Here is a 12,808-nt window from a genome sequence, read left to right as displayed (position 1 = left end):
TATGCTGTGTCTTTTGCTTTATTTATAGAAATATTGTATATAATTTAGTTATACAAAAACTGTATAAGCAGAATATATACAATAATTTCTTGATAAAAATTTATTCATTTTTCCTGGTAAAATATATCAGTTCAAATAAAATGAAGTCATCATCACAGCAACAACTTATATTAACTAATTTATATCAATTATGACTCAATCAAATTTAAAATATCATCATCATATAAACATCTTTATTATAAATTACTTTATTATTTTTATCATATGATGATGTGTCAACAGAAATTTCCTAACTTTTATTTCATTTTCTTATATTATAAATCAGAGCTCTCAATCTGTAATTTTGAAAAAACTTGGTATTGTGGTGGAACCAGTCATGGAAAAAAAAACAGTTGATATTTGCCCAAAAGAGTTGGCAACCAAAATTTTAATCAAAATGTAGTCATTTTGACAATTTTGACAGAATTCTATAGTGCAAGGCACACAGAAATGATAAGTATATGATTGTTACATTATATATACATCAATAATAATATAATAATAATAATAATGATTAATAAAAAACTGTCAACTATATTGTCACAGTACTTTTGGCAATACAAGCTTGCCATCAGGCAAATCGAATGCAGAATTGCAGAGAACAAAATTTTTCTATTTCAACATTTTCAAATTTTGTTCTCTGCCATTCTGCATTTGATTTATTTGATGATGACAAGCTTGTATATTGCTGAAAGTACTCGCATATTTTGTTAAGTTATATATTTTGTTTATTTATTACAATCTATTTTAATGCCATCAACAGAGTTTTTTTCTACTAATTATTACCAAAATTAAAAGATTATGTAACAATTTATTTTATTTTAGCATACCTTTTCTTGTACCTTGTTGCACTTATACATTAATATGTTAATATAAAAACAGCAATTCCAAATATAGTTGTGACTCCAAGTGGGATCATCAATTCATTTTACATAATCATGTATTACTTTTTCATAGATATTATTCCTCTGCTTAAAAAATATTTAAAGTCTATATTTTTTAAAGTTAGAAAAGGTAAAAGCAAACCCAATTGCAGAGAAACACTTTATTACATTGTTATACATTTCTATATTTTTTCTTTGGCTTTCTTAATAGCAAAGGAAAAAATAGACAATACTCAACTGATTTTGCCAACCTCAATCAACAAAAGCAAAGTAGGGTTAGTAGATTTGTGTGTTTATTAACAATGTCATTCTAATATATGAAAAAAAATTATCCAAAAAATAACAATTGTAAGAAAAAGGAAATATGTCACAGAATTTTTAAAACACAGATTTCCACGTAAGGAAGTTAACAGTAAGCAATTTGGCATAATTTGTAGTGAAACTTGCAGGTTTGAAAGAAAACAGTCCAACTATAATACCTCAAAAAATTTGTTTTAACAATAAAAATTTTTTCAAAGTATAAAACAAAACAATACTTTTATAGATTGATAACTGGAAGCATGGCGAAAAAAGTGGATAAATGCCGAACATAGTGGACACCACACTGTAAAAACTAATTAGCAAGCAGACAGTTGATAACTCTGATTAATGATATAATATTAACTTTCAATTCTTGATAAAAAAACAGTCAACTGTTTTAAATAGTTCCTAGTACTTTCAAACTTACTAAGCTCGTCTTCAGGGATTCATATCAAATGCCAACTACATTTAGACAGTCAACACATGATACAAACTTCTGAAAATGAACTGAGGAAGCTTAAAAGCACTAGTATTTAATATTGTTGATTATGTTCCAGTAAAGTAGAACTATTGATAGTATTATAACAATTTAATTAAAATTATTGAAATACAAATAATTTTTTAGTTAAAAATTAAATAAATTCCTATAAAATTTGAAACACATTTAACTTATGAAACATTAATTCATAGAAAAGTTTAAAATAAGACCAAAATTTAGTGTTGTGTTCTTTTATGCTTATTCATCAATACACAAGTTTCCATATGATTAACCATTCAGCAAGTTTTTTAAAATATAAAAATAAAATTCCTATAATCTTTTGGCTATAATTTTGATATATGTATGTATATGTTACCATGATAGACTGAAATTAGAGAATGTTAATATTCTCCAATGAATGTCAACACATACCAAATACGTCAGTAAAAGACCAAATATTTGGTTATATTATTATACAGTACATTCAAACCATTGCCAGTATATGTCAACAAGCACAGTTAAGCTCTGGTGGAAGTTGAAATGACAAGCCAAGAAGACAGCCAGAGAGAAGCGACAAAAATGCCAAATCATTCTCTCTCTCACCAAATCCTCTGCTACGACTGAGGTCACATGGCATTATTTGTTATACTCTTGAACACTGCTGATTGTCAGTCTTATGCAATGTTTGCTTAATTATTATTTTTTTATCCAATACAGTAATTTATATTGAATGGCTACTGCAGTAAACCGTGATCTTTTTTGAAAAGTTATGTGCATTAATTGTGAGTAAACGAGAAGACAATTCTTTTTATTTTTCTCAGGAAAAGTACTTTAAAATACTTTCTGAAGTGATTTCTGCTAAAACTAAGTGCAGTACACCTTTGGATTACAGACAATTAAAACATTTTGACATGTTAAAAATTATTGATGAAGAGAAGTTAGTTATCCCATTAAAACCAGGAGAAACAAATATACAGCATTATGTTACCAATAATGAATTTCTCAGTATACTATGCGAAACTCACATCAGAATAGGTCATGGAGGAAGAACACGTATGCTTAAAGAATTGCAAGTTAAATACAAAAATATTACATATGAAGTTGTAATGTTGTATTTAAATTTATGTAAACAATGTCAAATGAAACATAGTTTGAAATGAAACCTAAGAAAGGTATTGTTGTGAAATCAATGGTCAGTTCGGAGTTAAACTCAAGATGTCAAATCGAACTGATAGATCTGCAGTCACACAGGGATGGCAATTACAAGTTCATAATAGTATATCAAGACCATTTAACAAGGTTTGTCCAGTTACAACCTTTAAAAACTAAGACAGATAAAGAATTAGCATATCATCTTCAAATATTTTTAACATTTGGTGTCCTAGCTATATTGCATTCAGATAATAGTTGGGAATTCAGTAATTGAGTCATATCTGAACTATGTGCTATGTAGAAAGATGTTAAGATAATTCACGGCAAGCCTCGTCATAGTCAAACACAAGGCTCAGTTGAAAGGGCCAATCAGGATATACAGAATATGTTAACTCTGCATTGATGAACAATAACAATACAAGTAAATGGTCAGATGGTTTGCCCTTGTTCAATTTTCTAAAAACACAACATACTATGAAGGAATACACCAAAGTCTTTATGAAACCCTGTTTGGCATTAAACCAAAGAAGGCATAGCATTGTCATCTTTGCCTGGTAAGCAAATTGCAAATATTGAAACCAAAGAACAGCTTGAAAAAATTGTTAATACTTTTGAAGAGAATTTGAGCAGTAATCATACCAAAAACCATATTCCAAAGGAAAATATTGAAGAGGAGCTGCAACCTACCCTGTCTTCATATCAAGCCCTGACTGAACAACACGAGTTTATTTCTATAAAAAGAGCAGCCATGAAAGAGAATCTTCTACTGCAAGCAACAAAAATGTTAAGAACCTCAAAAAGAAAATTTTGTCCTGCTCAAATTGGTGATACCATATGAATACAAGTCCCTGATGTCGACCATGGTCACACAGATGCCTGAAATGTATTGGCGATTGTTGTTAGAATAGAAGACTCTGACTTTTATAAATTAGCAAACAAAAATGGTACTGTCAAGCAGCTTTATACCGTAATCAGTTTGTAATTTGTAAAGAAAAGTTACTTTCCATAGATAAGATTTCTTTTCAAGAAAAGTCACTGAGAGAAGCAGTTACAACTAATTAGAGAAGTGGAGGGCAAGGCTATACATGCTGTAATTGCAAAAAAGAAGTGTTCCACAACTAAATGCAGTTGTAAAAGCAAAGGACTCTTGTGAAATTCAGTGTCATAACACTTTAAGTTGTTGCAATAAATAAGATTGTATAATGTTAATCACATAATTTATGTGTAAGTTTATTATAGGTATTATTTCCTTTTCTGATTTAGAATGTACTGTTTATTTTAGGTTCAACAAATTATTTACATGTGCTGTTACTTAAGCTTTCTTCTATTTTGACATATACGAGGGCTTTTTTTTTCAACCTCCTGTGGCAATATGCCATATTAATGTATATATTAGATACAAGTTTAGTTTTAAGTTTTCTTTCTTCTTTGTTCTTCCTTTTGTTTTCTCGAATTTTCTATTAATATTTTTCTTCCCGTGGGTGGGGTAACCCTTTCCACAAACCACGTTAACAATGGGAAGTGAAGTCCCTGAGGCTACTAGAACAATAAGAAGGTTCATTCTTGGGTCAGACTCTCGGTGAAGGTAGATGTGCGAAAGTTACGCTCCTGCTCATTGTCTAGAAAAACAAAGGGGAAAGAAGGTGGCCTATAGAAAGAGAAAGGATCCTGCTAACGTAAAGAGAGAGAGAGAGAGAGAGAACGTCCCTTGTATAAGGAGAATCTTTGAAGAGATCTGAAAAAGATCAGTGAGAAATGATTTAGAGTGGTTCCCCACCAGAAGAGCGTCAATACCAAACAGAGAACCCAGGTATTCCTTATAACCTCCTCTATCATACCAAAACTTCTTGCTATTCTTCCTTTCCTTTTTAGTTTATAATTTAGTGTAAGTTAGTCGTAAGATTACAAGTCCGTCTTTTCTTATTTGTCGCGAGTGTGTTCTTTTGTTCTGTATTCGCTTGATTCCTCACCCCAGTTTGGGATATTGTTAACATTAAGAGTTGGAATCTGAAAGAATCCTGTATATTGCTAATCACGTGAAAAAAAAAAATAATTGTTGTTATTTTTTTTGTGTACTGCCTCTCATGGATTATTGTACACTTGCGTGACTATCACACTCCACTGACCCAGAATAAAAAAACAAGAATGAAGAACAAAACCACTTTATTTGTAGAAGGTAGTTACAGTCTTCATCTATTTTCCCACATAATTGCCTTCTCGATTTGGGCAGACATCATACCGTGTCACCAGCTTTTGTACACCCATGTCGAAAAACGTTGCTGCCAGGCCATTCAGCCAACCTTCAACACTGTCAGTCAGTGTTGACATACAATGTGGACCTTGAAATTTGAAGAAACTCCTCACTGAGCTCAGAAATTGTGAACCGATGCCTTTCTCACACCAATTAATCCACTTTGTCCACCAAATCATCAGTCATCACATACTTCCTTCCTTGATCGTTCTCATCATGAACATTGTCACATCCTTGTTTGAATTTCCTGCACCATTCACGCACGTATCCTTAGCTCATGAGGTTCTCACCATACACATTACACATCCTTCGATGAATTTCACCTCAATTCAGTCCTTTGGCCTGTAGATATTGAATTACTGCTTGTGCTTCACAGTTGGCAGGAGACTGGATTGGCAGCATCATGTTTACATGTTTACTGCAGGGTAGCAAATGTGGACTCCGCAAGCACGTGGTTTGCGGGTATGAAAGGAAGTGGAAATGAATAGTCGGTAGAAGCGTATAGATAAACAAACAAAGGTTTATTAATTACACACACAAAAAGGGGGAATTGATCGCCTGATTTAAACAGGCAAACAGCGTTCTTAACAAAATTAAGGATGACAATAACACTAAGATTACAACAGTAATTAATCGCGAGACTAAAACTAATACGCGATTAAACCTTAAAAAACTATACAAACATTTACAAGATGGTAGATACCGTCGCCGTATTTCGTGGGACACGTAGTTACGAAATGAGATTCTTCTCGCTGGTTCTTGTCTTTTTTTTTCTTCTTCCTGATCGGCTGCTCTGCTTCGAATCCTTTCTCTCGTCTCTTCACCGCTCCAGATCCCCGATCCACGAAAGAGAAGAATGAAAAAAAAAAATATCTCGACACGTGGAAGTCACCCGTTTATATCTCCCACCATCCGGGAGCTTTTTCTTTTCCTCCCACGTGATCCTCCAAATAGCGAATCACAAACCACGGCACAGCAATGACGACAACAGACGGTACGGTACACAACAAAATGGCTGTGCGTCACATCTAAAACCCGATACAACAACATATACGCGACGCGACATAAACGAGAAACAAACATAAATAGAACAATCGAACAAAAAAAAAAAATACATAAATATATACATATAGTTAATAGCGACGAAGCGCTACATATCTCCCCTCGGAGACGATTAACTACCGTAGTGTAGCCTACGGAAGTCAATCTCACGATGCCTTAGGTTGTACGGTCGCTTGCTTATGCCTTCGTCATCGCTATTCCCCTGCGGAACGTCGTTGCCAACACCCTTTACCCTAACATCACTGCTCCTCAATCTCCTGTTCCATCTCCCATCTTGACCCTCCTCTTCATCCTCTATTTCATGATCGCTAGGTTGCCTTTTTCCTCCCCTTTTTCTCTCCCCACGCCTAGTTTTTTCTACCGGTTCTCCGTAGCACATCTTTATACGGTCAACATGGACAGTCTCCCTGTCTTTGAAGTTACACCCTTCTACGCAATACGTAGTCGGGTTCACAACTCTAATGATGCGGAAGGGCCCTTTGTATTTATCCGCGAATTTATTTTTCTTTCCCCCCTTCTTTCTCACCCAGACCTTTTGTCCTACTAAAAACTTCTCCAATTTTCGCCCCTTACTCCCGTATTCTCTTCTTTTCTCGTTAAATTTGGTAGCGCGTTTCCCTGCAGACTCCCTTAGAGCACGAAGTTTTGTGATGAGAAACGTCCTACGCTCGTCAGTCGTGCTTTCATCGACGTGTTGTTCGAAATTCGGAATGCGGGGATCTATTCCATATAACAGGAATGCAGGCGACTCGCCAATTGCCAAGTGGTGCGAATTATTATAAGCGAAGCAGGCCGGATAAATCATTTCATCCCATTCCGCCCCTCCTCTCTCCGAGGACTTTGATATCATCTCTATTAGCGACTTGTTAACTCTTTCACATAACCCGTTTGAACACGGTCTATAGGCTGTAGTAATGTTTCTCTTGATCCCAAGCCACTTACAACAATCGGAGAACAGGGACGAAAGAAAATTCGTCCCCCTATCCGAGATAATAGTTTCGGGTGCACCATAACGACAGATTATTGAGTTAAAGATAGCATTGCTAACCGACCACGCAGTTTGATCTCTTAAGGGGTGAATCTCTACAAATCTCGTGAAAATATCGATCATCACAAGGATAAAGCTATTCCCTTGACTCGTCGTATTAAGGGGACCTATGATGTCGACGGCGATCTTCTGAAAAGGGGCATTAGCCACCTCATTCTCCTGAAATGGGGCCTTTCCCTTATGAATATTGTGCCTCTGACACTTTTCACAGGTCCTAACCACTTCCTCTACTTTATCCTTTAGGTTTCTGACATAATAATGCTTTTCGATGCTCATCATCGTCTTCCGTACTCCCCAATGCCCCGACAGATTATTATTATGAATAGCCTTGATTAACTCCTTGGAAATGTCTTCCCCCACGCAGACCTGGCTGTAATACTGATCGCGCGCCCTGAAATAACTTTGCCTATATAGGCATTCGTCCACTACTATATACTGTGGCATCTTACTCCTTATGCCGTTACCATCAGGAGTTCTCATTAAATCCCGTTTAATAGGTCCAAAAAATTCGTCTCTGTCTTGCGACAAACGTACTTCGTACCTATCAGGAATAGCAAATTTCGTGGCCCCTACCTCAACGTGATATACCCCATTAACGTTCCTTGACAAAAAGTCCGCCACATTATTATTCACGCCCTTAACGTGCTGCACCTCGATGTCATAATCCATGAGCTCCATCACCCATCTGATTAAGCGATTGCTTCCGTTTTTGATGTTACTAAGAAAGACCAAAGGCTTGTGATCGGAGAGAATTATTGTCCTTTGCCCCAAGATTAAAAACTTAAAATGCCTCAGGGCCATGATTATGGCCAAACACTCCTTTTCTATGGTCGAGTAATTAAGTTCAGCTCCCTGAAACCTCTTACTGAAGTAGCCGATCGGTACTAAGCCCCCCTCTCTGCGTTGCTCTAGCACTGCAGCAGCCGCTATCTTAGACGCATCGGTGTGTAAGAAAAAGGGTTCATTAAAATTAGGGTGTGCTAATAATGGCGGTGTGGCGATGGCTTCCTTCAACTTTTCGAACCCTTGTTGGCACTCCAGACCCCACGCAAATTTTTTTCCCTTCTTTGTTAACTCGGTAAGCGGTGCGGCAAGGTCAGCAAAGGATGGTATAAAATTTCGAAAAAACCCTACCGCGCCAAGGAAACTGCGGACACCTTTCACGCTCTGGGGCGCCCTCACCATTCTTATGGATTCGATGTTACTCGGGTCCGGACGTACTCCCTCCCTACTAATTATGTGCCCTAGATAACTTACTTCTTCCGCTAATATCTGGCATTTTTTTGGGTTAAGTTTAAGGCCTTCGCTATTCAGGGTGCTGATGACGCGATCGAACAAATCAAGGTGGTCCTCTAATGTTTGGGAAAACAAAACGATGTCGTCTTGAAAGACGAAGCAAGAGTTCCCTACGAACTTAGCCAGGATTTTCGTCATGACATATTGAAAAAATCTCCCACTGTTCTTACCCCCTTGAGGCATCCGGCAAAGTTGGTATTTGCCCCAAGGTGTGGAGAACGCGAAAACATGCCTTACCCTGGGATCCAAGGGGATCTGAAAATAACCCGCCTTAAGGTCTAGAACCGAAAAATATTTATTCCCATTAAGCTGAGACAATATGTCATCGATCCTAGCCATCGGAAAAACCTGCGTTTTCGTTATTTCGTTTACCTTCCTCAGATCCAGAGTGACGCGGAGCTCGCCAGAGTCCTTCGGAACGACGTGTATCGGGGAGTTCCACTCTGACGTGCTCTCCTCGCAAATTCCCGCCTTCAGGAGATCATTAATTTGTCTTTTGAGGGCAGGCAAGTAGCTGTATGGGATACGGTATTGCTTAACTTTTATCGGACACTCAGACGTCAATTCAAGGGAGTGCACGTGATCTTTGGTCCCCGATAACTCTGAAACTTCGTTAGCCATAGCGTTTGGATACCTTTTTAACACATCGATCACCCTCTCCTTAACCTTCTCCTCAAGGTGATCCAACTTCCATAACCCCGTCTTATCACCTAGCTCAGTGTTTATGTTAATGGAGAAATCCCCACTTCCCCTCAGGTTCGTACTATTCACAACTACCCTGATGCCAGTCAGCAGCTCTGGGTGTTGGCAAATAACATCCATGCCGAAAATTAAGTCATAGTCCGTCCCCTTTGGAAAACTCAAACTAGGAGCCTTAGCACATACCCTACACCCGTTCTCGAATCTACAATCGATAATTACAGCCTCATCACTTCTCAGGAGAGCACCTGACATTCCGCTTATACAGGAATCATTAAACACAACCCAGTTTCTATTCTGTTTTCTTATATTTTCAGCTAGCTCGTCTCTAATAACGGTCCTTTCCGCGCCCGTGTCGACTAGGCAAGTAACCATGGTACCTAACATTAGACCTTCGATTGTCGGTAACCCGCGCCTGGATAATTGGATCCTCGTGGTCAGTTCCAATCTCACGCTCTGGCCATCTGTCTGACCTCCCAAATGGCCCTCCATTAGTTTAAATGCCTACGCTTATTGCACTGTCTAGCCAGGTGCCCCTTCTCCCCGCAAGCATAGCATCTTCTCTCATTGCTCCACTTTCTATCGGGATTCCCATTTCCCTTCATACATCCTGTTAACGATGCGACCGACTCCGTCAATGCCCGTATTTGACCCTCGAGCTCTGCAATACGGCTGTTCACGCCATCCTCTTTCTCAGAGGACGAAACCTTATGTTCTGAATTCGTGCACACCTCGCTCATTATTTTCCCTTTTCCGCAAGCCGCCTCAATCTCTTCCTCTTCCTCTGCCCTACATATCGCTTGGTCCAAGGTGTCCGGATGTTTTTGCATTACCTGCCTCCGGATGTCAGTGGCCAAACCTCTCAAAAAACACTCTTTCACAGCGTTATCCCGGAGCGTGGCCAAGTTACTGTTACGAGCCACGGCGCGCGAGAACAAAGACCTTATGCGGATTCCGTACTCACAGACTTTCTCTCCTCTCTTTTGGGCTATTTTTAGGACTTGACTGAAAGGATCTTGTTCTTTGTCCCTCCGATCGAAGCATTTAATGAGACCCCTCTTTATTTCGTCGTAACTCGTGATGCCTTGGTCCCTTAGGTCAAAAAACACCGACAGTGGTTCACCCTTAAGCCTGGCCTGAACCACGGTTACTTTGACTTGCTCCTCCCAACCTGCGAGAGACGCCACGTTTTCCACCGTTTGAAAGAAGCGACATATATCCAAAACATCGCCTGGCGAATTCGTAAAGCATGGGATCATCCCCATGAACCCGGTAACAATAGGGACGTTACTGATCCCCTCCATTGCCAATCCGGATGATACTACAGTATGGCTTTCCATAAGGAAAGAGAAAAAAAAAATTTTCAAAACCGAAGATGTGCAGCGCAGCGACGAATACGTTATACAAATAGTAGGGCCTGGAATGTGCGACGGACAGAACGAAAATGAAATGAGGGGATGTACGCTAAACCGACTATTCTATATCCTGTCGCGGACGCCAATGTGGACTCCGCAAGCACGTGGTTTGCGGGTATGAAAGGAAGTGGAAATGAATAGTCGGTAGAAGCGTATAGATAAACAAACAAAGGTTTATTAATTACACACACAAAAAGGGGGAATTGATCGCCTGATTTAAACAGGCAAACAGCGTTCTTAACAAAATTAAGGATGACAATAACACTAAGATTACAACAGTAATTAATCGCGAGACTAAAACTAATACGCGATTAAACCTTAAAAAACTATACAAACATTTACAAGATGGTAGATACCGTCGCCGTATTTCGTGGGACACGTAGTTACGAAATGAGATTCTTCTCGCTGGTTCTTGTCTTTTTTTTCTTCTTCCTGATCGGCTGCTCTGCTTCGAATCCTTTCTCTCGTCTCTTCACCGCTCCAGATCCCCGATCCACGAAAGAGAAGAATGAAAAAAAAAAAATATCTCGACACGTGGAAGTCACCCGTTTATATCTCCCACCATCCGGGAGCTTTTTCTTTTCCTCCCACGTGATCCTCCAAATAGCAAATCACAAACCACGGCACAGCAATGACGACAACAGACGGTACGGTACACAACAAAATGGCTGTGCGTCACATCTAAAACCCGATACAACAACATATACGCGACGCGACATAAACGAAAAAACAAACATATAAATAGAACAATCAAACAAAAAAAAAATACATAAATATATACATATAGTTAATAGCGACGAAGCGCTACACAAATGTCTAAAATAGCTTGGCACAACACTAAGTGGTGAGGGAATATACTACTCATTAGGTGTGCACCCTGTCCCTGTCTCACATGCTTCCAATTTTTTTTCATGAGTTAGTGGAGGTTGGAAAAAAATAACCCTCATATAATATATTAAAAAGTTGCATTTTTGTCTTAATGTAATAAAAATATTTTTATTCAACATTTACCAACAGTGCATGTTGAATGTCGACATTTGTTGGTGTAAGTAAGAAATAATGATATCTAGCAAATATTTCATACATACACTAAGCGACTATGTGAATACTGACATTCATCAGAGAATATTGACATTTGTTAGATATTGGTCTTTCACAGTAACATATATACTAAATTATAAAGACTATATAAACTTTTGGTCTTTTTATCCAAAAGTTCAAAAAATAATTTAATAAGCAAGTTGTAACAATACAAGTAACTAAATAGATTCAATAATACTCCTAGGAACAGAAAAATTGAATTTGTTTTGAATTTCTAAATTGTGAATTATATTGATACATCATTTTGACTAGCTGAAATATATATAAAGATATGTAGTATATATTGTATATTCCATTCCAAGCAATGGCTTTTTAGATTAAGCAAGATCCCAGGTAAATGCACACTTTATATAATGTAAATCTTACAATATCAAATATCAGGTGATAAAGGCCTAGGATTCTGAATACTACTGGATTTGGAATATTGCACAAAAACTAAGAATCAATCCCCTCATTTGGGAAGAATTAAATAAAAATACAATACAGGTTATTAATTTTTATGAAAGAATGCATGAAAAATAATGTGTTTTTTAAAAATACTGTGCACAGGCCTACAACAAGCATATACAGTATTTGTGTTTGTGTAAGACTCTTAAAACATAAGACTTTAGACCAGTGGTTCTCAAAGTTATATGGTTAAATTGAGTGACTGATGCACTAGACCACCTATGCACCTATCCACTTATCCTGTAAAAATAAGCTTGGGTGCTTGCCAAAAAATTTTGCCTATTCTATAATCTATACTAATATATAAAGAGGTAACTAAGTTTCGTTGTAACAGGTAATCTCTGAATCTACTCATCCGATTTCAAAAATTCTTTCACCAATATTTAGAATGGACCTTCAGGGTGGACATAGGCTATATATTATTCCGTTAAACATTCATATAAATTAAAAGATATCATCTAGGATTAAGGCTTTTATGTCCAACAGATGGCGCTAACTCCGACGACCTAAGTTTGCTTTTCTGTGAGGCATTATGCTTTTCTGTGAGAATGGACTAAAGCAGATCATTTTCTATCTATCTATATAAATAAAATATAACGTCCGTTTGTTCCTACCAATTCCTTTGAAATTTTGACG

General features: G+C 37.4%; 1 protein-coding gene across 2 annotated transcripts in view; it reads left to right on the top strand.

Annotated features, from left to right (window-relative positions):
• The window catches only part of LOC136976403 (SHC-transforming protein 1-like), a 47,732-nt gene that overhangs the window by 8,893 nt on the left and 26,031 nt on the right, over window positions 1–12,808 (top strand). The window lies entirely within an intron of this gene.

The sequence above is a fragment of the Centruroides vittatus genome, unplaced genomic scaffold (assembly GCF_030686945.1).
Source record: "Centruroides vittatus isolate TY-2023 unplaced genomic scaffold, ASM3068694v2 contig_400, whole genome shotgun sequence".
Taxonomy (NCBI): Eukaryota; Metazoa; Arthropoda; class Arachnida; order Scorpiones; family Buthidae; genus Centruroides; species Centruroides vittatus.
The sequence above is the reverse complement of the archived record's forward strand: the minus strand, read 5'-3'. Positions and strand labels throughout refer to the sequence as shown.